Source organism: Myodes glareolus, chromosome 16, assembly GCF_982192425.1.
Source record: "Myodes glareolus chromosome 16, mMyoGla1.1, whole genome shotgun sequence".
Lineage (NCBI taxonomy): Eukaryota > Metazoa > Chordata > Mammalia > Rodentia > Cricetidae > Myodes > Myodes glareolus.
Window position 1 is genome coordinate 48,549,048 of NC_142041.1, and position 24,237 is coordinate 48,573,284.

Below are 24,237 nucleotides of genomic sequence, written 5' to 3' on the forward strand. Positions count from 1 at the left end.
CTATGAAGCAGTCAAGTATCCATTCAAACTGAAAGAGACACAAATAGAGCTTATCCATATATCCTGTATAAAAGTTTATTTTCTGGCCTTCCTAAGCATTTTAAACTACAGTTGAGTCTCTCAATTATAATAATGCTTTGGGTCAGAGTTGATTGGGATTTTAGAATAACAAAGTATGTTGGGACTGCAACCCACGTTGAAACATGAAACTTGCTAGTTCTGTATATAGTTTTCATGCATAGTCTGAAGGTAATTTTTATACTTTTAGGGTGCCTCTGTTTAACTGCAGCCTGTCAGATGAGTTAAGATGTCATGCATCATGTCAGTGATCAAAAGTTTTGAGGTGTGTTGTATTTTAGATATTTAGTGATGGTCAAGTTATAGCATAAATTCTTACTTATGGCTGTATCTATGCGATAACACCTGTTTCCACCTGAGAACACACACCTTTAGAGGTAGTAATGGAAGGGGTGCTGGGGAGATATCCCAGTCAGTAAAATGCTTGCTGTGCAAATATGAGGCCCTGAGTTACATTATCTGCACCCATGTAAACCAACAAAAACAAAACAAAACAAAACAAACAAACAAACAAACCAAAAAGCCAGGCATAGTGTCTTGCATTTACAATGCAAGAGCTCAGAGTATGGAGACAGGAGGAATTCTGGGTCTTGCTGACCCAATTGGCCTTAAACAGTGTCCCAATATGAAACCTTGCCTCAAAAGAGTTAAAGTAGGTGAATTCCAAGGAACAATTCATGAAAGTTGGCATTTGGCTTCTACGTTTTCATGTATACACACACACACACACACACACACACACACACACACACACACACACCAAAGGATGACTCTGATCTATAGTCAGAATAGTTGCTAGGATTGCTGATATGCAATTTTTAAATACCATTTTTAACATCAGGGGAAGGATCCTATGTATATAAACTTCAATGCTTTTGGGCTCCTGATCAACTACAGTAGCCTTGACTAAGCTGATTAACTAATTCAGTGTTACTTTCTACTATTTTCTAATTTAGTTTGCTGAAATTCTGCAGAGTAAATATTATTCCTAGTTTGGTGACTAAAAATATACATTCTAACAGTTAAATAACTTGACGAGTAAGAGATGGCAATCCAGTACAAAGCAACGGATCCAATGCATCATCCAGGATAAACATATTTGTTTAAGATCCAACTATGTCAATTAAAATCGTACATGAAAAAAATTTTAAGTATCTGACAAAACAGTAAAATAAGACTTAACTATTTATTGAAGGTTATCCTTACAATACCCAAATCATCAGCTTGCATTTATTAGAGAAATATACTATCAACTAAAATATCACTAAATAAAATAATTAGTCATTCATGATGACTATTCCTTAACGAAAGTTTCCAGCCTGGTTAATGATATTGCAAAATTTATGCAAAATGGATATAAAGTAAAAAGTTTTATTTAGAAGTCACCTTACATTACATATATATACAAAGCCATTTGTTAGATAGCACTACTAGAAGAGACTTAAGTATTTAACTTTCAATGCCTAGTAAGATCTCTTAAGCTGTTTTTCTTATCTTGTTCTTTAAAATTCGAAACAAAAAAAAAATCCCACTTGACTAAAAAGGCAAAAAGGAAGGCTGTCCCTTCTAGGGTTAACAGATGCTTTTTGTAAGATTTTAGGTAAGATTAACCTTTTGCTCACAATAGGAATGGTTATTGGTTTTATTTTTTTCACTGTCTTTAACTCAGGTAAAAATCAATATAGAGCGAGACAAAGGGCTCTAGAGGGTCTGGCAATACCAGCTTTTGGTTTGGCTCCTGCACAATTCTACAGCATGCTGAGGCTGGGAAGGATTAGCCTGCTTGTGTTGAGTAAACCGATGATACTCAATAAACAGTTTCTGTTGTAAACCCCTTAGGACGTGCAAAGCCACACTAGTTGGCAATAGACCAGATAAGCAGCAGAACCAGCTGTAATCTCATTTAGACCTGAGCTGATCCTCCTGTCCTTTCATTCCACAGGATCAAAGCAAACCACTGAGGAGGCAGCTGTATTACAGCAGCCCAGCTTGCTGGATGCGGCAAACATTTCATAAATTCCACTCCTTCAAGCAAGTCTCTACTAATCTACCCAGAGCTGGGACAATCAATGAATTTCAGAATTCATCAGACTGGTCATTACAGGGTAACCACTTTCTCTTCAGAGAAAACTGTATATCAACTTTACACAGAAGTTGCTACTTTTGACTATTCCTTTTTTTAAAAAAAGAAAATCTGAAAATACCTATAATATCCGACTCTATAATAATATATTATATATTATATAATGTGCCTCTATAATATCAAATACAGAGTTTAAAATTACGTAGTTCAATGCTTTCAATACATATTAACAAGCAAACATATGATGCTAATTTCCTCTCTACAATATAGTTGAATACCACACAAACATGCCAAAATCCAAACAGCACCTCTTTTGCTTAAGGATACGGGGAGAGCCAAACACCACAGGGACGGATCCAAAGTAATAATCAGAAAAATGTATAGGAAAAGGCATTGCAGTCCATTAGAGGCTGTTACTGAACATTCTTATAATTCTTTCTTAAAACAGAATACACATTTTAATGCATTCTTAAAAATTGAAGTGTTAAATGTTTCAGATTAATTCAAGTGCTTCATTACTCTACCCCTTTCAAGAGAATTGATGCTTTAGTATTTCATTTAACTGGGAATTACTTTTTTAAGAGAAAAATGTAAATTTCAAGTTATAGACCTTTAAGATGCACTCACCAATTTCAAATCCAAGAGAATACTAACTGGATGCATAAGAGGCAGTAAAGAGACATGTGTCAGACATATCACAAACCCCTCTCAACAGTAAAGAAAGGAGTACTGTGCTAGGATACGAACGGCCGCACTTTAGATATATCTCAGAACCAAGTATAACTGAGAGCTGAACTCAATGCTTCAAAGAATTGCAAAACATCCAGTGAGGGAGCTGGGAAGCTTTGGGGTTCTGGGAACATTTATGCTCTGAATACCACATCATGTTTCAATTGATGTTAAAAAATTTACAAATATTCTAAAGTTCAAAACAAATAGGTCATAGTGCAGATATGGCTAGCAGCGACTTGGCCTGTTCCTCGTAGTCCAAACTATTCATTTTACAAAAAACAAAAATCTTAACCATGTTCGGACTACCATGACCTCCTTTAGTGCTTCTCTACAGACTCAAATTTATCCTGCTTCTTTAACAAATGGGGTAAGAAAACAAAATGAGGGTCCAGTTCAGGAACAGCTGAAACCCATAGGCGAGAATGCATGGTACACGTCAATGTAGACAGCACACCAGAGTAACCATGTATTTACAGATCCTTCTATGCTAACAAGTTCTCCACCTAGTTAACCAACTTCTCTTCCTCCATTTTTCAGATGTAAAAGAGTTCCATTTAATATGATCACATAATCACAGTAAAAGTGAAAAATATCAAACCTTAACTCTTCTAATATTTGCAAAATCCAGATCTTTGTAGTAATAACACCACGATAGGAAACTGCAAAACTGTGTAATTATACTTTAATTGTATTGGGAGGCATGCATTAATCACAAAGTTTAAGTACTAAGCACAGAATTATAATAATTCTGTAAAACAAATTTAAGCTAGCTAAGTAGGTCAGAACCACTAACATGCAACAGGAGACCTCTGGGAATTTATCAGTTAATGGCTATTTATGTGCAAATGAGTGCCCTCCAACCCTCCAAAATCCTGTGTAGCTGAAGGGTATTTCTGTTAACCAGGAGCACTGCTTAACTGCAGAAGCATAAATTAAACCATTTTATTGGAACCATTTTTAATTCTTCTGCTTTCCTTTCCCACATTCCTACTCTTTCTAGACGCACAATTTACAGAACATGCTTAACAACAAAAGGTTGCAGAGCAGTTTTCAAAACTGATCTCCATTTTTATTTTGCAGGACTTCAATAGAATGTATATCTTATAATAATTTGTCTTACTAGCCCATTTACCTATCAAGGGTAATTGAGAAGAAGACAAACATTTTGTTAAGAAGAACATTGAGTGCCACAGTTTGATTTCTTTCAGAGAGAACCAAGCATTTGACTGTTTTCCGAAGGGTGTGTGTTGAGATTAGGCTTGAATGTTCTTCAGTTGTGAATGCCTGCTTCCTGACTAATGGTGTTATTGGGAAGAAGAGATGGGATCTTCATGAGTCAAGGTCTACTGGAAGAAGTTGGGTGACTGGTAGTGTGCTTTCCAAAGCTATCTGGGGACTCTAACTCATTTGTTCACTTCCTGGCCACAATAAAGTGAGCAGCTTTGTTCTGCCATCCCCCTCTTCTTTACTACAGGCTCAAAACAAGGAGGCCATAAACAGAAACTTAAGCAGCTCTCCCTAGATGGCTGGATACCCAAGCATTTTGTCAGTAACACAAAGACAACATAGACAACAGAATGGATACAAATTTTCAATCTGATACAAATAACATCAAGAGACCTGTAAGTCTCCACTATGTAGAGTATATCAGATAATCAGTACAGAAATGATGGGGAAAAGAACTAGTTGTGTCTTTTAGGTTTTAGATGAAGCAACTATACTAAAACTTAGTTTTAAAAGATTTAACACTGTGACAAATTATGTGTCAAATTGTGCTAATACTCCCTTGGAGCTCTTTTTCTCTACCAGTTACTCAAAAACAGAAAATGATCTAACGCTAAATTAAAAACCAAGCCAAGAGATAGCTTTATAATCATATTTCACAAAACAATGCGATTTCAGCTCCTTAAGATAAAGGAAAAAGGGAAATGTTTTTGGAAACACTTCTCATTAAGACTCCAGGCAAGATAGGTTTGAAGTACACCCCAAAAAGATGAGGTAAAAAACTTCCAATCATTTTTCCATAACTGAACTTTTCACAGTTGTAAGTAAATTAGAGCACAGGAAACGGTTGGTTCAAGTTCGCTTTGGATTTCTGTGCTTTGGAAGCAAATCACTCACTGGTGGCTTCAGAGGGCAAACACGGCTGGTGCCAAGTGCTGTAATGCAATGGATTTTCTATATGAAAGACAAAGCGGAACTCTCCGGCCTAAATGCCATGTGCTAAGTTTAAATGATACACATGAAAATTAAGATATATTAATTGTCTCCCAAACATATTACAAGTGCCTACATTAGAAAAATAAATATTAACTGCAAAAAGTGAATTGTCACACAAAAAGAACTATCAATAAAGGGCATCACCCCATCTCAAAAGGGAATTTTCAAAGTGACAGTGACCGCAAGGGCTCATGTGAGGATCTCCTTTCCCTTTGGTTTGGAATTACATGGCTGCCTTAGTTTTTGCAGTCACAGGCTGATTTTCACTCAAACCTCTATGTATCCAGCGCTGCCCAAAGGCTTAATTAATCCTGCTAAGAAATAAACAGAACTTGTGCTTATTGTGAAATAACAGACACATAACTTGATGAAATAGTACCAAAGTTAAGAGGTATATTCAACTACCTTCATAAAAACAAATGTGTATTATCTAAAGAAGAGAAATATGTGTGCATGTGTCAATGAAAATTACAACTTCATTTATACATATAAAATAAGAGAATGACATGCTTAGGAGGCTTAGAGAAGCAATGATGGATTCCTAGAGCACAGAAAAACAATGATTCTATCAGTGGCTAAGCATACATAAGAAGCATAGTTAGGTATAAAGACTCAGAGTTACAGCAAGTGTGGTTGTGCCCATCTTTAATCCCAGCATTCAGGAGGCAGAGGGAGGTGAAATTATGTGAGTTTGAGGCCAGCCAGTTCTATATATCCAGTTCCAGTTCAAAATTCTGTGAGACCAGCCTTAAAAAATTAGTTATAATTTCTAAAAATTTCCACAATTATTCAAAATACATCTCAAACATTATTGTGGACTACAGGCAACTAGACAGGATCATTAGAACATCTTTTTCCTTTATTACTAGTTACACCTTCAAAACTATCTTTTTATAGTTTTTAAAAACTACATTTTTATATGACTAGCCTTGATGACCGCAGTGATTTCCTAACACGCCTCTTTGTCTATAGGTCTCTCTCAGTTCTCTGCGGACAAGACAGGCTTCAGTGGAGTGGGAAGAGCACAAGCAGGCTTTAAGGACCTTAAATCCCACAGTTCTTTCTTTTCTCTCATTAAGTTTATAACAACCTCCCCCATTTTTTAAAAAAAATGATTTATTTTTATTCTTATGTACCTCTGTATTTGTGTGCCATGTGTATGTTGGGTGCCCAGACACCACAAGAGCAATCAGATCTCTTGAAACTATACTAACAGGTGGTTGTGACTTGACAGGTAATCATTCTGGGATCCAAACTCAGGTCCTTCAGAAAAGAAGCAAGTGTTTATAACCACTGAGTATCTCTGCAGCCCTATACAGCATCTCTTCAACAGTGTCTTTCAAGACACCTGTCTTTGCACTACCAATCAACCTACATAGCTACAATTTAAATTGTGTCTTCAAACCTCTTTCCCCCAAAGCAAAAGAAAATGAGAACTCACAATGCCTCAAGTCTCTGATACACAAGAGGCCTAAGCAAATAAGCTGGTTACTAATGAACTACGACACCATCAATGTCTCTATCTGAAAATATCCTATAAAAGTAGCTTCTCCAATATTGCTTACATATATCACGTATGTACTGAATATCTGATAATAACTAAGTACTGAATAACATAAAAATGCTCGATGATACCCAGAACACTATTTGCCTTGAAAACTTTCCATGTCATTCTCTTTTGCACTTTTATTCTATAGAAGCTGTATAAAATGGGAAACTGTTATACACAAGCAGGAGACAAACTAAATATGAGTTGAAATCAATCACAGTGGCAGTGTAAATCATATTATATTCACCAACTTTCAAAGGCAAAGAAAAACTTCAAATAGGAAAGTATTCAATATAAAACTAGTTATCAGCTCCTCATCCTTGATAGACAGGGGAAATATGAGAAATGGCCCGAGGCTCCATGGCATAAAGTAGGCACAAAGAATCACTGTATATCCTACCTCAATTTGCTTCTTCATATAAATTTAACTTAGCCTTAAGCCAGTAGCCTCTCTTTCCTAAAATAAATGTAAATACTGTATTAATAGCTACTTGAGCAGATGAAGAAAGTATTTAATATCAAAGACCATAGCTAATATGAACAGGCAGCAATTTTAACCTATTTCTTTCACTTTGATTCTTTATATTAAAAATAGAAAAGCTGAAAGAAATACCAGCTTGCATAAAGAATTTTCTAACTTTAGTGATTTTTCAAACCAAATGTCATAAAAGAAAATGTGTACTTGAAAATTTAAATCAATCATTATCAATCATTATTCCAATGGGAATAAATACATCAACTTCTTTAACCAAATTAAATATTTATTTAAATGATAAAAGTTTCTGGCACCTACTTTTCTATATGATAAATTCAGAATATTATTCAAAAGATAAAACTTTATTAGTCCAAACAAAATGATGAGAGGATTAAAACAGGTTTAATTTCTACACAAGGTTAAGCTTCCCTTGGGAGAAAAGCAGAGATGTTATGGTTACAGGAAACAGACATGCAGCATTGCTAAACCACTAGAAACACACTATGTGGAATTTACTACAGAAATTCTGGAGAACACCTATCCTTTTCTATTAGTGGGCTATAATACACAGAAAACTACAAGTATTAGACTGAATCCATTGTCCAATTATTTCAGAATTCAGAAAAGAACAATAAAGAGACACATATTCAGAGGCATGACTTGGAATTACTACATAAGCTCTACTTATTCAAAAAGCATTTTCACATACATCACAGATTTACAAACATAGTTATGGAGGTAAAAATCAAGTAATATTTAACTAAATTACATTGTACTTCCTCCCCTTAAGAAGCAAACAATCAATTAAACAATTAAAACTCAAAGGTAAACATACAGAAATTGTTAAATAAATGTACATAATTTTACAACTACGATATTTATATGCATAAACCCTTCAGAGTTTAAAAATATTATTCATGTGCATGTACCTAGCCTATGTAAGCATGTGTAGGTTCCTACTACATGTGTAGGTGAAGCCGGAAGTATTGGATCCCACTGAGCTGGAGTTACAGGCATGGTTGCCTAACCCTGGGTACTTTTCAAGAGCAGTAGATATGCTAACTGTTCAGTCATCTCACAAGCTTACCATAAAATTATATATCAAGAAAAATATTACTGAGTCATTACCAGGATAATTTTTCAGGGATATACACTTTTCAAAGCTAGAGTAATAAAAAGCTTTACTCCCCCTAGAAATGAAAAGTTTTAACTTCCTTACTTTTCATGTCTTCCTTCCATTTGTGCCATCACTCTGTTTCAGTCTGGAGCAGTAGTTACCCCAGGCTGTGCCTATCTCCTGTTCCTTTATTATCTGTGCTGGACTCTCCATTTCCAGAAACTAGAATTTCTTGTTCTTGGTTTAATCTGTCATTTCTCGGATAAGATCACCCTCTAAAAATATGCATCAGTAGAATCAAGTTAAAAAAGTAAGTGGAGGTCTTCCTGGTTCAATAATTTACATGATGTTTTGTTTTTATTAAGCTGTACATTTTTGTCAGCTCCCCTTCTATACTTCCCTCTCCCTTTCTACCATCTCCCATGACCCCCACACACCCAATTTACTCAGGGAATCTTGTCTTTTTCTACTTCCTGTGTAGATCCATGTATGTCTCTCTTAGGGTCTTCTTGTTGTCTAGGTTCTCTGGTGTTGTGGACTGTAGGCTTGTTTTTCTTGGCTTTCTGTCTAAAAGTCACTTTTTGTGTACATATATGCTTGCCTTTCTGGGTCTGGGTGACCTCACTCAATATGCACAAAGCAATATTGTGTTATTTTGAATTGTATTTTTTCACAATTATTAAAGTATCTCTGTTCAAAAAGACTAAGAATTTACAGCATTTAGGTGGGAATGTTACAGTGTCAGAGAACAGAACAAAAGAAAAATGGGTGTTCGAGAAACTGAAAAGTGCATTCGTGATAAAATGCACCATGACGATTGACAACAATTCTATGTGTGGAAGTAGCTAATCATTTTCATTAAAGAAGTCTGCAAAACATATCAAGAACTTAAAGAACCTTCTGAATTTGTATCTACATAAGGACAAGCATCTAGTTTCTAGATATTTCAGTATCTCCCTTCTAATGTGTGCCAGCTATGTGATACAGCACAATTGACTTACTGCCACATAATCACATCCATCATTTGGTACAGGGCAATGTCAGAGAAAATTCTGTAATGGATGTAGAAGTCTGAAGAAGATATCTTCAGCATCTGTCTATTATTCTATCAATCACAGTGTCTTTCGTTTACTTACATGTCTGCTTTCCTAGGTGGCAGGGCACTGAGAACAGTAGTCTGCTTTTATATATCTGTTCTGCCAACAGGGCACAAAGTTCTATAGCAGACATCTGACGGGCACCTGATCAAAATGGCTGACTGAAAAAGAGTAATTTCTGTTTCGTGCATAATTATATAACTAAAAGCAAAATTACTTGTTATATACTAAAAAATAAGAGATCTGAGTTATTAATTTACTTAAAATATGAATAGTACTTTTTAAGATATATCACTGAAGTAATTCAGATGTAACTAAAAATCTTGAAGTAGGAAACTTTAAAATACACTTGGGATGTCATATGCCTTCTCTTCACTTCTCTGATGTGGATGAACTGTAATGACAATTAAAGCAAGGGGCATTATGTACTCATTAGCCACGTATTAGCTCCCTTATTCTTCAAGGCAGGTCTTTAGTATGGAATTATGTTCATTTTATAAATCAGAAAAAAATTTAGACTTGGGGAAGTTGTAGGCCTTGCTTAAGATTATGAGTGGCAGAAAAAAATACTCAAGTCTGTATTTGTACCATTTAAAAAATAACAGCATTTTTATTAAAGAATTTTTTTATTATAAATGAAAACCTTTATATGATTGAAATAGAACTGACATAAGCAGCTTTTTCAGATACTAGATAGTTCATTAATATCCTGTTAATAAGCAACCAAAATTTTCAAGCAAATGGGATCTTGAAAAATAAAACAAGCACAAGACTGAAAGCAATTTACTATACAGCTCTTAAATGCTCACTGGATTAAGTAAATGGAAGCTTACACAATATGTTGTCTTAACATGTAAGTATGTAGAGAGATGTCCTTAATATTTTTCCCAGTTTAAAAAAAAAATGGGGCACTTGGGAGCCAGAGGCAGGCAGATCTCCCTGAGTTTGAGGCCAGCCTGATATTCTGAAGTTCCTGAACAGTGAGGACTACAGAGACAGTCTCAAAAACAAAACAAAAGAATTGCTAAAATTTTACAGTATAATTCTTAAGTATGATTCTCACCTGCAAGAGTTGGTTGGAAAAAAAAATCAAGCAGCAGCAAGAGCAGTTAAGTAAGAAGCTGGCTCTTCTTGCAGAAAACCCAAATTCAGTTCCCAGGACCCAAGTAGGGCAGATCACAAAATTTAGCTCTTGGAAATGTTAGTAATTTACTGTCCATTTTATAGCCTTATCACCACATATTCTAAAGCTTACCAATTCTATTACTAATACTTTCTTCTTATAAACACACTAGAATAAGTATTATTTTTTTTACTCTACGCTTTCCTACGTAATAAAACAATGGAGGATGTATATAGTTATTTGTGTAAGCACGTGTATCTGTATAAACCTTGACTTTAATTAAATTGTGGCTCCCAGTAATATTTTAGAATTACACATAAGATTCTATATTTAAAATGATGTAAAAATATCTTCCACATAGAATCAAACAAGTCAGTGAGTGTCAAAGCCTCATTAGCAATGCTTTATGAAAGACACCCGTAGAGTTGGGTAGTAACTGCACAGAAGAGCACACTGAGACACAAAATACTTGCCACACAACTTTGCAAAAATTAGTAAAAAAAAAAAACCAACAAAGTATTACCTTTTCACAAACAGGAATGGGCTTTTTCTTTCATCCCTCCAAAGCTTTCATGTCCTCCCCTTCCATCACATGTTCCCCACTCCCTTTCGAGTTCATGGCCTCTTATTCTGTAATATTTCTACATATATATATACACACATAAATACACAAATAACACGGGCTGAGTCTGTTAAGTGGTACTTGCATGTACTTGGCTGACCACTATGGTATATCTATATAACAGAATGTAATTATGATGCCAAAAGTAATGTAAATGCACTGATATGGGAAGCTGTTAATAGTTATACATATTAAAAAGCCACTAATTTGGCCATATTTAATCTATTTCTGTTAAAATAAATGTTAAAATGCATAAAATGAACTGAAAAAGTATGCGTGTCTCTAACAAAACAAGAGCACTATTCCTATGTGACAGGTAGCTTTTCGAGTTAATCTCCATTTTCTGTAATAATACCACAAACATGAGTCTAATACTGACTCTTTTTAAAAGTCACAACTAAAAAAGTAAAATTAAAGAAAGCAGTTTTAATATGAGATTTTGAGGGTTTTACTTTTTAAACCATTTAGATTATAGGAGAAACATTTGTCTTCCATCCCACCCCTTCCAAAGAGGCAGATTTATGCAGCATACTCTACATAATCAGGGGATTTTTTACTTTGTATCTTTATCAGGTATATTTCAAACTGTGCCTACGCTGTGGTTGGTAGTCTGCTGTTAAGATTCCTAAGATTACCTGTTAGTAAAGTGCTGTTATTGATAAAAATACATAATTGAGAGATCAACCCACCCACTTGAGGTCTCCTGAAAGAACTATTTTCAGGATGGACGTGAAGGGGATCCCTGCCCTGTATTTGGAGTACCTTCCTTTTCTAAACCTATTAACCCTTGTTTCATTAGAATACTCTAGAACAACCAATTTCCCCAGACTGACGCCATGATTTATTGTATCCATAGACTTTAATTCTACCCTCCACCCATTATTTATATTCTTCTACTAGCAGTTCCCCCACCCCCCAACGAAAAACACACCAGATTTCTGGAAACCAAGAGAGAATGCTTTCTCTTCATTATACTTTCCTGGTTTCCAGGAAAACTGCCAGTAGGAGGCAGCAATGCCTGCCTGTGGCAACAGCAGTGCCTCTGCTCTGCACAGTAGTTAGCTGCTCGCTTCATTCTTCTGTCATTATATAAGCAAGATGACACTGTTCTCTAATCCAGCCAAAGCTGATAAGTACCATCAACCTGTCACTTCCTACATTTCAAATTCTAACATCACAGCATCAAAGAGTTTTTACATTTCGATTTCTTTGGCTGGCAGCAGCCGGTAGCCTCTCATTCTCCCACGGTGTTCTAATGCTGCATTTGCACACCGGGGTGACTCCCAGACTGAATAGCAGGTCATCCCCTGCTCACTGAGCTCATCTGTGGCCCATGTGCTAGGCAATTTAGATCCAATCAGCCCTTATTTAGCTCAGGAGTAATGAGCAGCATAGTGACACAGACTTAAGCCTGACCCTCAGGACACTGCTCATCAAGCAGTAAAACTGTGACAAAATCATTCATCTTCCACCCGCTGGCAAGAAATAATACTCGCACTCACTGTATTACTTTTCAAGATAAAAAAAAAAGTCCTGAATTTTCATGATGTGAGACATTAATTTGCAGAAAGCTGAATTCCCTTAAACCCCCCTGTTGCTATGAGCTCACCAGGGGGAAATAGGCCTTAGGAGACTGAAATGGAATAAAGAAAATTGCTCCAGCTTTCTTTTCATTTTAAATAAGCCTTAAATCTGACAAGAGACATCCTAAAGAGAGAAAAATATGTATCTTGTAATGTAAAGAAGAAACAATTGAAATTAAGAGTTTCAAATGTTAGTTTCACTCCCTATTTGTTCTCACTTTTGTTAAATTATAATGTTAATAAATAAAATTTAAAAAAGCAATTACTTTCCTTCCTTTAGAAGGCAGATGGAGGGAGATAAGGCTATTCCTTATGAACAATATGGTGGCAAACCCATATGCCAGAACGAAATGTGTTCAGATGTTGTTTGTAAAACACATGTTAGAGACAACAGTTTTGGAGTGATAAGAGAAAACAATGAGGCTAGCCGAGTATATTTAAATCTACAATGAATTTAGTATTTGTGATTTAGTGCCTTTTGAGGCTTTATTAATGCAAAAATAATTATGGGAATAATGAACAGAATAGCTTCCTCCCCTCACTGATATCATACATCAGTGAAAACAATATATCTATAGCACTTAAATTTTACTTGCTTCCACTGAATACTTCCTTTGTAGAACCAAGTCACAATGCCAGTGTATCTCACCAAGTTTGTCTGGATTTAGTCCACTTAATAAAGTCACAATTTTTATCTACCCCACAGCTGAAGAGCTAACTTTAGCAAACCTGTCACAAAAGGGAATCATCGTCCTTCAATATATTTATTATGACAAAATGTCTTTGAGTTAAAAATCAGCATGGCGTGGCGCCATGTAAGTAAAGTGAAGATATCTTCCCACAAGAAGATATCTTCTTGCTGACTTCCATTCATTCAAAGTTTCAAAGACCTGGGAGATCTAAAGCCTAGAGTGCACCTTGGAGTGCAGACAAAGAACATGACAACACTTTCACCTTTCCTCAACATCTTCTAACGCATTACCACTGACCAACGAGAAAAACTCCAGTGGGTTCAGAAAGTACTCAATGTTCTCCTACCTACACACCTGAGCGAGAACCAAGTGGCTTCTTTACAGAAGCCAAAGTGCATTTCTTCCGCTCTGCGCCGCTCGATGCCCTTAATCTAGTGTATATGTCTCTTCCCTACCCTTCTCTTTTCTCTCTTCCTCTACAACCAAGAAAAGTAGATTTTTCTCTATTTTCCCCCCATGTCCCCTATCATAATTTTGGCGACTTTAAACTCTGGCAGTAATTATGCAGCAGAAAACAACAAACCCAAAACCTGATAAAGGTTCATGTCTGTATTTCCTGAATAGATAATCTTGAAAGTATCAATATAATATCACATTCACATACTCAAAAAATTTTAATGAACTAGGAATTGGACTTCAAAATATGACTTATATTATAATTAGACATTTCAAAACCAAAAGTAAAGCACCCAAGACTAATAGTGGAGAAAAACTGATGAAGCTTTCATGTTTTCTTCTGTTAAGGATACAGGCTCTAAACCTCACATCTGATCCCTGTTGTCATTCTGTTTCCAAAAAATTGTCCTGGAGTAACATGGCTTTTTCATGATTTTCTTTTCAGAGAATCTCCAGCTCTGCGAAATTTTCTTAAATTACATTTAATAATTATTTTCTTTATTTTATTTTCCCAGTTCTCTTCTCTAAGTATCTTGCTTCTCATCTAATCCCAACATAAACCATTTCAACTTTTAAGATAAACAGTTTTTAGAAACTCAGCTTCAACAGAATAGTTCTTAAAGATTTCAAAGGCAAAGCCTGAGCCCTCTTACTCCACCTGCTTCCCTATTTCAATATTAGAACAGTCTGATGATACTTACTGAATGGGAAAACAAAGATAAAAATAACCACAAACAACTCAGCTGCATACAATAAACATGGTGAGCTTTGCTTTTCAATAGCATCAAATCCTTTATTAGGAAGAACGTTATTTCCTAAAATCTTTTAGAGGTCCTTTCTATGCATAGATGCTTAGGTAGCAAACACAGATGAATTTTAGAAATCTACATTAAACCCACATCCTAACTACACCAACATTAATGTCTGCTTTCTTGAGAAGATCTGTTACATAAACAAACTATACTAAGAAATACAAACACCTAGTAAAAATGGTGCATAAAGTAACAGAAAAAATGGTTATGGTTTAAATAAACACCTAACTTTCTTTCTCCTATCAGTCTATCATTCATGTAATAAGCTTATCAACAGATATTACATAGATTAAATTTTACTGGATCATATGTATCTGCTATAATAGACACTAAAAGTATTACATGAATTTATTAAACACCTTTTAGTGATAATGTATCCTTTGCAGAAAAATAATTATACTATAAAGTTGAAAGCAATAAATGACATTAGAGCAATTCAAATGAAACAGATTATTCAAAAGTGAAGATACACAGATACAAAGATAAGTATACATTTCAGAGACACTTGAGTGGAGAATACTGTTTACACAATGGTTAAAAAAATAAAGAAAATCATACACAGTGCATGCATGAAAGAGATTATTACAACCGTCATTTTGGATAGGTACAAGATAAACGCCAGAGCTGTCCAAACATTTTCCTGGCTTTTTTAAAAAAGATTTTATATGTACAAGTGTTATGTCTGCACATGGCTGGTTCTCACGGAGGTCAGAAATGTTACATACTACGTAACTGAGTTATGTATGGTTTTGAACCATGTTTACTCTAGGAAGTCATCCCAGGAACAGCAACAAGTGTTCTCAATCACTGAGCCATCTCTCCCGCCCTGTTTTTCTGCTTTTGCTGCAGTAATCACTGCCCAGAAATCTTTTCCTAAGGTTATATTGTTAATAAGAGTGGGGAGAGTTTATGAGCCTTTAAGCCCTCACTTTTATATTATGTACTCCCTATAGCAACTATCAAGCATGCTAGAATTTTCACAAAAAGCAGAAGAAACAGGCACACATCTGTTGGCGGCCTGGAATACTGACTGACCCCTCCAACATAAGACTCTCTGACTCCATTTACAGCTCACATGTACTAATTTGTAAAATCATCTTTCTATTACCCTCAAATCCTTCTAAATGGCTTCTTTTCCTCCTGTCTCTACTATCCTACCTGTATGCCCTTGGTGAGAGTCACTGGCTATTTCTGACGACCACTTTGAACAATTATGTTCTTAGATGTAACATTTTCAAAAGCATGCTTCTCCCTTGTTCAGTGCACAGATTCCTACTATTGCCTTGGCCATGTTTCGGTCATGTTTTAGTCTAACTATTCAACACGTTTTGATAGAAAAATAGACTCAAAGTTAGTTTCAATTGATTAAATAAAGGGGATTCACAAAAAAACTTAACTGATGGCAAGAAAGTCAAATAGTAGATAGTCTTGAAGACCAGACAAATGCATAATTCTTTTTCTATGTCCACCAGAAAAATCACTAAGGATAAAATCATTTACGTAACTCCTTCAAGAAGGTAAAGGCAACAAGAGAATATGAAATAAATTAAGCTACAACAACAAAACATAGGTCTTTATCAAAAATAAAAGCTTTTATACTATGAAGGACAACAGCAAGAAAGTCCATCCATAGGAGAAAATGTTTGTACATCATACATTTCTACATGCATGTCTTTTATCTATACTACATAAACAGCTAATGTAACTCAATAACAAAATATTTAAAACTCAGTAAAAGGTCTGAAAGTGTATTTACCCAAAGACATAATAGTAATAATCACATGAAAATATGCCCAGCATCATTAGTCTCCAGAGAACTGCAGTCAGCATCACTCTGAGACAACACCTAATACCCATCAAGATCACAATAATAAAAAAAAGTCATATAGCAGCCATACTGGTGAGGCTGTGATCTCTTGCTATCATAAAACGTCTTGTTTATATGAAAGAAGAAATATGAACTAATTTAGTAAATATGAAAATATGAACATTTTCTCAAAAAATTAAGCAACATGATTCAACAATTGCACTCCTATACAAATACCCAAAAAGAATATTTAAACCTTCACTTGCAAAACTTTGCCTATAAAGATATGGGTATATAATATTTTTCTTATATAATCTTTCATTCTGATGCAGGAAAATGGATTATCTATACAGCAAATTTCACTGACAATTCAATAAATGATCCAGACATATAATCTATTTTAGCAAAATATAAAAAAGTAAGCAAATATTGCTAATAAAATGTAGTTTGTGTTACCATATGAATTTACAAAATATGTAAGTAAGATGAATATACTGTAAAATTCTAGCCCCATGAAGTATATAAAGTCAAAATACTAATTTATAGAATATATAACCCAGTTACAAAATGTATGAAATACTTAATGACATAAAAATGTATTTATATGGTTTATATTTTATAAATTCCCTAAATACCAATTTTGTACTACATTCCCTATGAGATACCTGTGCCATGGCTGGAGCAAGCAAAGCTGCCAGGCAGATGGCTCACTTGAGTATGCAATAAACATAGCTTGACTTTATTTCTCACAGACTGGCAATGTATTTCTCTGTGGAGTATTCTTATATGCCCTCCCTCAAATTATTACAATACTGCCCTCAAATTTACATAGTAGTATATATGATGAAGCACCAGAGAGGCATTTAGGATAAACTGGAATATAAGCGAACCATAAATGACACAATTTACTTGAAAAGTTCTATCTAATCAGATTTACTTGAAGTAAACTATTTTTCAGTAATTACAGCTACAATTCATTCTCATTGATAGACCACACAATAATACTATGAAGTCCTGCATGTTATCCAGAGTGTTCATCCGACTTTCCCCTAAACGGCATGCACAGCATACAGCACAGCAGACCCTGACTGAGAGCATCTCCTCTTGTTCTACCTACTTTCCTATCAGGCAGCCCCAGTTTTCTCCCCAAAGCAAAGAAAAAGAAAACTTTTGCTTATAATAAGTGTTATCACACCAGTAAAAGTATTAAGCATGGAAAATATTTGAGGGAAATAACAAGTATATTTCTGAACTCACATGTGTGTACATGTACACACACACACACACACACACACCCCTCCTCTAATACCAAGACAGTTAAGTAACAAACAGATGATCTTCTAACCTCATGGGGAGGAGAGGAAAAAGGGGAACTTAAGTCTATATTCAAAATGTATCTTCAAGCAAGGAAAAGAGGCTTAATCTTCTAGGGAGTTATATACAAACTGTATCACAAAAACTGTAACCAACCCCTTTGAGCTATATACTTTAGCCTCTAATTTAGCATTTTGGGCAAGTTCTCCAATACATTTACACTTTGAAACTAGGCTCTTGTTTAATACAAAACAGGATGTCAGTTGATCAATATCCATTTGGCTCAAATTCCTAAGTCCACAACTTCCCTTAAGTGTTAGAACAAACAAGTACAAAGCCTAAAAATTTATTGTTTCTTTTCTAACTCAAAATGATATTTGTGGGTGCCAAAAGGCATTTTGAAACCACTCACCCTTACATCAGTAAAAATGAAAAAGGGGGATGGAGAGGAGGGAGAATCCCAGGAGGCCTTATGTGTCAAGTTTTTGCCCAGAGCTAATTTCCATAGCTATGTTATAAAACCTGAAAATAGAGGTTTATAATGGAAATGCTGACAGACTCTTAACTATAGCAGGCCGGATGGATATAATTAAAGAAAAGCTTTCAGCTATACCTAACCACAAATGAAAGGCTGCCATTTTTATATTAGCCTCAAATAACAGCAAGAGAAAACTAGAAATGTGATTCCATAAAGGAAATGTAAAATACTAAGATGACCGATAGACCGATTTGACTTTTAGAGTTTTAAACAGGCATTTAGTTAACATAACTAAGTCAGTATTTTTACAATCCTAGTTAATCAGCAATAAAGATTGCTCTGGTGAGCCATCAGCTTCAGTTAGCAGAAAGTGGCATATGAAGTTATTATTTCTTCACAGCCTAAAGGGAGCTGCTTCTCCCTTTAATCAGTAATCTTAATTCTATAATTTCTGTCATGCAGTTATTAAAGTTGCCTAGTCAACATACACACATACACACACACACACACACACACACACACACCTGCACACACATTTATGCAAGGGCTGGTACCTTATTCCCATCTGAATTTGAAAACAGAGGAGATTGTTAAGCTAAAGTATTTCATCCATTCCCTTGGCCAGGGATGCAGCCAAGAATAAATATCATCAATCTATGTAATCCATCTTCTCTACTTAAATCAGAAGTCAAGAATTTAGCTTTCTTCTCAGCTCTAAAGCAGAAAGAGCAGGTGCCTATGCTCCAATTTTTAAAAAACTATCCAAAATGCTTTGAGCTGTTCTATAGTATTTTTAGTAGACAGTGTAATTCAAGCATGATTACAAAACGTTCTTCAACAAAATTACAAATTTTCTATTAAGAAATCAAGAACAAATCTCCTTGTTCAGATAACCAAATTACTTGTAAAAAAATATGTCTTGCCCTTTCTTTTTAAAGTGAACAATTCTATATGATTTCTGGGTACCTTCACCAAATATCCTAAAGAAAATGCTTATTTACATTGCCAATATCTATCTTAAAAGTGCTAAAACATCACAGTCTTTTATATTTGATTAGTTTCACTGCAGATGTACACAAATTACTATTCAAGATTAAGAAATTTACAAGGTACTAAACCTACAGTATAACAGTAGTATGGATCATCCTGCTCACACAATAACTGCAGACTTCTCTCAAAGCTCCTCTGGTGCGGGAGAATTATCTGTAGTCTGTCAATCATGTATTTTAATAAAACACTGATTGGCCAGGCAGGAAGTATAGGTGGGTCAACCAGACAGGAAGTAGAGGCGGGGCAATGAGAACAGGAGAAGGCTAGAAAGGAGGATTCCCATTCCTCCATTCCTGCCCAGACCACCGAAGAAGCAACATGTGAGCTGACAGCTGAAAAAGGTACCAAGCCATATGGCTAACACAGATAAGGATAATGGGGTAACATAAGTTATAAAAGCTAATAAGTAGCCTGACCTAATGGGCCAATCAGTTTATAACCCAATGTAGACTCTGTGATTTTCTTTGGGACTTGCCAGCTGTGGGGTACTGGGCAGAACAGAAACCCCAACAAGCCGGGTCTCATGTTACACTCCTCTTTTTTGATAACAATTTTATATGATTTTTATATTCTGTTCTTTATAGCATTGTTTTCAGGAACAGTTATAACACAGTGGTTAAGAGTGTTTCCCTGAGGGTCCAAGACTAGGTCCCAGCATCCACATCTCAAAGCTCACAACACTTGTTAACTCCAGTTCATGGGACCATATGCCTTCTCAGGCCTCCACTGACACATGCATTCAGATGCACATACATGTATTTTTTAAAAGAATTATTGCAATAAAGTAAAAAAATATACATGTATTTGAGAAATTAAGTGTTAGAAATGTAAGCATTTGTCTTTTTCATAGACCGGTCTAAAAGGCAAACAACATATGCATGCGCACACACAGACACAGAGTATAGCAAACATCAAACTCAACTCAGAACCATTAAGAAAAATTACTAACATAAATGTAAATCTGCTTCACCTTATATATTGTTCCCTGCAGTCTTTACAGTCATTTCTGGACTGAAGAATACTCACAGTTCATGAGGTACTTTTAAAAGCAGTATTTTAATAATTCTTAAAATAGACTGGCTTTAATGTTAAAATACTTTACTCATTTGAATTTTAGAGAAAAAATTTTGTTTTAGTTACAAAAATGAAATATAGGTGGTCGATGTGATTCCAATAAATGAGACAAATGTTGACACTTTGATTCATTTTACTGATTCATAAACTGCAAAATTACTAAAACAAGACAATCAAATGCCTCCAATAAGCAACTATTCTTTATTTAGTAGAAAAATAAAAGACTCATTCAGATGTTCACAAACGATGATAATTTCAGGTTTGCATACAAGATGCAGATTTTACTTATTGAAAGTACTTTCCATTACTAAACATTACACAAGTGACACCGTCAATTTGGTTATATAAATTGGGAAGTACAGAGTAAGAAGGCAGAGGCAGCTAGTGCAGTTCAAGAACCCAGTCTCAGATTTAATAGGATAAACATATCTATAATTTCATTTTTATCTATAAATAGGGATGGAAAAGTTAATAAAGATAGTATTTGAAAATTGTAAATCTTTAAAAATTAAAGGAATTATTGTGCATACCTATTACTTTGTTCTTTTAAGGCTTATTAAATTTTATGTATATGAGTGTTTTACTTGCACATATGTCTATGCACCATGTGTGCACCTAATGTTTATGTATGTCAGAAGAGAGCATTTGATCACCTGGAACTTTCGTCATTAAAAATTGTGAACCACCATGTGGCTGCAGGGAACTGAATCCAGGTCCTCTTCAATAACAAGTACTCTTAACTGCTTAACTGTCTTAACTGCTAAGACATATTTCTAGCCCACACAGTGTGCTTTTACAGAATTAAGAAGAAAAGTTTCAGTAAGGAGTTTCAAGCAAATGTTAATGGATAACTATCAACTAGAAAAAAGAAAAATCATTTAAAAATTTTAGCTCCCTGCAAATTTGATTTCTGAAGTCTCTCTGATCTTCAAAGTAAGCTTTGTTTCCCTTCTTTTGTGTTCCCACTAAATTCAGAGTTTCATTTGTCTTAGAAACACTTCTTATGCAAGTTTTTACAGTGATCTAAAACTGAAAGTGAAGCAAATTCAGTAAGAACCAATCACATCTAAAACACTCACATAGCAACTCAGTCTTAAAAGTATCTACAGATATACTTCAAGTATACAGATGCATGCACATATAAAAATGTTAAATAAAATGTACTATGATAAGACCCTGACTGCTATTGGGGATGGAGAGGGAGGAGGGGAGGGAGTGGGGGGAGTGGGAGGGTGTTGGGAGGAGGGGCGGAAATGGAGACTTTTGTATTTTAATAAACTTTGAGGGAAAAAAAAGAAAAAAAAGAGAAAAATAAAAAAAAATGTACTATGATACTAATAGCATGGTAAATAATATAAATTTCATCACAGAGACAGGGCAAATAAAGTTTGCTACATCTGTATAAGGAAACATTAAGAAAAAAAAATTAGGTAGGTTTCCACACACCAACATAAAAAAAATGGCCCAGAAAACACTACTCCAAGAGAGAAGGATGTTTCTAAACAAAGAATCATAAATGCTTCAAAGGTGTCACTAGTAGAAAGCCCTGAAAGGTACTCAGGAACAGAACTATCCTCAGCCTCAGGACTGCTGAGTTCTGCTGTGATGTTTACTTGGTGAACTATAGAACTTGAGGAACATGATTGCCTCTGCCCACTAAATGTGAATGGCATCTTCCTAGTTGGGACAACTAAAAATGTTTCCATACATTACCAAATATCTCTTAAAGGACAAACTCATTCCAAGTTGAAAATCACTTAAATGAGAGTGAAGGTGAGACTTAACACATTTTACCACACTATGTTCACAACACAAAGATAATTTTAAGAACACAGGAAAATTCCTAGAGTAAGAGTATTTATAGGTTATGAATCTTTGATTAAAAACTATGCAAAGCCAGACATAGTGGCATGCACCTGTCATCCCAACACTTGGAAGGTGGACGTTAGATGAATGAAATAATGATCCAGGCCAGCCTTAGCTACATAATGACTTTGAGGTCATCCCAGCTTAGACTGTCTTAGTCCCACAACCCCTAAAATCTATTAAAAATAAAATTAATCAGGATTAGAAGGTATTTAGCAATCTTCAAAAGAAAAGCAGAAAAATAAATTGATTATGCTACTTTCTTTCTATGACTGCCTCTTCAAGATGCATGCCTGTTTCCTTCCTTCTTTACTCCTATGTTTTTAAATCTTACAAGGACGACAGTTGCCAATTACCAAGACAGTTCAGAAAAGTACCCTCCTCTTTCTTGTTTTTTTACATTAGAAAGACATACTTAGACAAACTAAAACTAGAATAAGAATTTTCTAGTTAAGCTAGAAAGCACAGAAAAATGACTCTCATTATTTACTAAAAAAAAAATCAATAAAGAAAATGAAATGAGTCTTTGTTAGATAAATAAAATCTACTGATATATTCTGTGACTCCAAAAAACATTTTTATGCAAAGATCCATAATTAAAGGTTTATTCTTATGAAATTGATTATTAATTTATATCTCTGTCTATCCACGTATCAAAATATCTGAGCATGTTGTAACATTCTTACCTGAATATTCTTAACACTGGCGAGGCAAGGAAACAACTACTATGAAAACTTCTGCTTAAGCAAATACATATAAAAACTAGTGGCAATTAAAAACTTACACAAATTAGGATAAAGAAAATTAAGGAAGCTATAAACTGGTATTGTATATTTAAAATCTTGTAAACTAATTTTTTTAAAGTAGTATCAGAAAGAATGCAGTTTCTACATTATCTGCAAATATGACTTCAAATAAAATTATACATATTAATTATGTGAATTTCTGCTTATCTGTTTGGGGATATGTGCATATGTGAGTGCAGGTGCCTGAGATGTCCTGGAGCTGGACTTACACGTGTCTCTAGTTCTCTGCAGGAGCAATATGTGCTCTCAACTACTAAGCCATCTCTCCAGCCCCCCAAACCCTACGTCTACATACAAGTTCTCATCAACTTTTCAGCAACTGTGACTACAGAGTGATAAATTTCACTTACTGAGAACATATACTTAACTGGACCTGGTGGTTCATACCTTTAATCCCAGCACTAGGGAGGTAGAGGCAAGCATATCTCTGAGTTTGAGGTAAGCCTGGTCTACAGAGTGATTTCCAGTACTGTCACAGATACAGAGAAAAAAAATCCTGTCTCGAAAAACCCCAAAAAACACATTAAAAAAAAGACCCCACATACTCAAAAAGTAAAACAAAATGACAAAAATTCAATATATATTATAACTATAACTACAGTTTGTATCCATTATTAAGGCATGTTCTCATTACATCTGTAAATTAATACATCTGTACAATTAGTATGGACCTAAAAACATAAGCCTTGTATAAGCTATTTGCTAAAAGCAACACATTAATTTCAGAATATACAGACACGGAAAGAAATATTTGAAGCAGTTTTAAGATTACAAATAATCTTTCAGCTACAACTTAAAGACACTGTTTAAAAATAATAGTACAATATGGAAGGTGGAGGGATGGCTTCCAGGTAAAAGTCTTTCTTGAGCAAACCTGATAACCTGAATTTGACCTACAGATTGTGCAGTGGAAGGACAGAAGAAATGACTCTTAAAAGTTGTGCTGTGATCTCCCATATATATGCCACAGAATGTGCATACTCATTCACATCCATGCATCACACAAACACACTCTCAAATAATAGCAATAATAAATATTAAATTAAATAAAGTAATACACGATACCCCAAGCCTCCCTATGGGAACAAAATTACATGGGCTTCTATAAAAGTCACCTCAAAGTTGAACTCAAGGTCTTGTTCAGACTAAAACAAGAACTAGAAGACCTCTTTTGGTAATCACACACTTTTAGAGAGCCACACA

General features: G+C 34.9%; 1 protein-coding gene across 1 annotated transcript in view; it reads right to left on the reverse strand.

Moving 5' to 3' along the window:
- Mms22l (MMS22 like, DNA repair protein) overlaps positions 1 to 24,237 on the reverse strand; it is a 113,625-nt gene that overhangs the window by 42,613 nt on the left and 46,775 nt on the right. The window lies entirely within an intron of this gene.